Below are 2,712 nucleotides of genomic sequence, written 5' to 3' on the forward strand. Positions count from 1 at the left end.
CAAGGAAGAAAGACATGAGGAAAGTAGTGATCATGTTAGCCAGGTGGGCTGCCGTTACTGACACACAGGTTACGGAAGTTGTTATAAAATGTCAGCCTCACCCAATAAGATTTAGGCACTTCTAATATTACAGCAGTGCTTGCTTATATTGTATTGACATATGACTTTTTTAGGCAAATTATGAGTCTCTAAGTACACTTTACTGGGGAGAGAGCCATGGCCTCTATGGCTCAACTGCCTTTTGGACCCTATTTTCTTTTCCATCTTTAATCCTTTATAATAGATTATCCCTATCCACCATCTCTCTGTTTCACAGGTTTTATCTAAGTCTTCCTGAGTCATTACATGTCATCTCTGCATCATTTACTATCTTCTTGTAAATTTGTCCTTCTATTCTCCTCACTTTCCTAGATTGTTTTGAATTTTCACAACTTCCTCTTCACCTTTTTATCTTCGAGGCAATTTGTGATCACATAAGGAAAATAAACTTGTTACCTTTATGCTGGGTCACATGAAATCTTCATGAACGCATATCATTATGACATGTTTTTGTCATTGATCCATCATGTTACAACCACACTTCTGTCTAATTTGCTGTCTTTTCCACTGTCTGACATGCAGATATAATTACATGTTAAGAAAACCATAATACTGGAGGATGTTATTTTATGAATGAGTCTGTTATCAGTACTATTTATTCACGATGAAAAGATAAAAACAAAAGTATGACTGTCACTCAATATAAGGCGGCAAAACTACTTTGCCTTAAAGCAGTTGAAATTTGGACCCAATAACATATTAATATCATGGGAACTTCAAGACTTCTGCAGGGATCTTATTTCAGAAAATAAGGTCAATATCCTGAAGTTAGTGACACTCATTTTTATCAGATAAGCCTGATGGCCCTCATCTAAGTCTACAAAGATTGACTGCCTTGTTTCAGCTTAAAAAATGAAAAGTGGGAGACTATGTTCCTCATCAAAAAATCTCATGGTATAAAAACATTCAGAAACCATCACTTTATGTGATGTGAAAAGTAATTAAATGCAACAACAGCATGACATCAGCAGTGGATAATTTTCAGACTTTAAATGTCATTCTCTCCTTTTAAACTCACAGTTGTTTGAGCTTTTTGTCTCCATTTCACAAGACAGAGTACAAAACATTGTGACATGCTTAATATTTCTTCCGCCAAGCCGTCCATTCTGATTTCATTCTCACCCTTTACAGAGTTGTTGATTTCAGCCTGCATTTGGCTGCCAAAAATGCGATTGCACACGCAGCACCAAGAACAAAGTGAAAATGAATTATGCATTGGGAAGGAAGTTACATTTGAGTCAAAAAACTTAAGACTTCAGCACCTCCAAATTACAATATAATTTAGGAGGGAATACATTTAAAGAGATAGCAATGGACTGAGGCGAGAGAGGGTCAGCCATGTCGAGGCTTAATATAATTTACAGTAGCTTTCAATTATTTATTTTTAAGAAGCCACTGAGCACACTGGATCTTTTCAGTGGTAATGTCAAAATATGGATATTGGGAAAAAGACATGAATAATAGTGACAGGTTGTTATGCATGATAATGGTATATGGGGACATTTAAAATATGGATCGCTCACCAGAGCAAAAAGCGCATGTCATTTACTCTGAGAACACACGGCTGTATGCTTAGTGGCTCTTCTTCTGCACTATAAAAGTTTGCTGAACTTGATTTTTTTTTTGTCTTTCTTCTTTTGCTTTTTGATTTAAAACTTTTTGCTTTGAAACAATGGCCAGTGAGTTCAGACTTATTTCCCACAAAGAAAAAAACAGCTAGGACTGTCTGCAGTGACCCAGATAGAACAAAAGGAAGCCTTTTAAAAGTTTCAGTTCATGTAACCAGCAATGTTTTGCTTTTTATTTATCTGTTTGACAGTATTACATTTAAGGGAAGTGTGTGGCCTTTGAAGCCCTGGAATGAAGTTTGGAAGATCTGTTTTCAGTTCCTTGACAGGCTTCTTTCATAGGAATGGGCAAATGACTCAGCACTGACTTCACAAAGTGCTTTTTGATCCTCAGAAAGCTTATGTAGATTTTGCTTTAATAAGCATCAAAATCATTGATACTTTGTTTTCTACCTGCAGATATATGCAAACCAAGGAGCTCCTATAGCTATTTACCTGGGATCCCAACATGTTCCTAGACCCCAAAAGGATTCTGAAACCGGATTGACTGATTGACAAACAGACGTCCTACATATCACAGAATCACAGAATCATGTAGGTTGGAAAAGACCCTGAAGATCATCTAGTCTAAACATTGACCTAACATTGACAGTTCCCAACTACACCAGATCCCTCAGCGCTGGGTCAGCCCGACTCTTAAACACTTCTGGGGATGGGGACTACACCCCTGCCCTGGGCAGCCCATTCCAACACCCAACAACCCCTTCTGCAAAGAAATACTTCCTAATATCAAGGCTAAAACTTCCCTGCTGCAACTTGAGGCCATTCCCTCCTGTCCTATCACTTGTTACTTGGTTAAAGAGACTCATCCCCCCTCTCTGCACCCTCCTGTCAGGGAGCTGTAGAGGGCGATGAGGTCTCCCCTCAGCCTCCTCTTCTCCAGACTGAACCCCCCAGTTCCCCCAGCCGCTCCCCAGCAGACCTGTGCTCCAGACCCTGCCCCAGCTCCGTTGCCCTTCTCTGGACACGCTCGAGTCACTCAATG

The sequence above is a fragment of the Athene cunicularia genome (genome assembly GCF_003259725.1).
Source record: "Athene cunicularia isolate RWA chromosome Z unlocalized genomic scaffold, athCun1 chrZ_part1, whole genome shotgun sequence".
Lineage (NCBI taxonomy): Eukaryota > Metazoa > Chordata > Aves > Strigiformes > Strigidae > Athene > Athene cunicularia.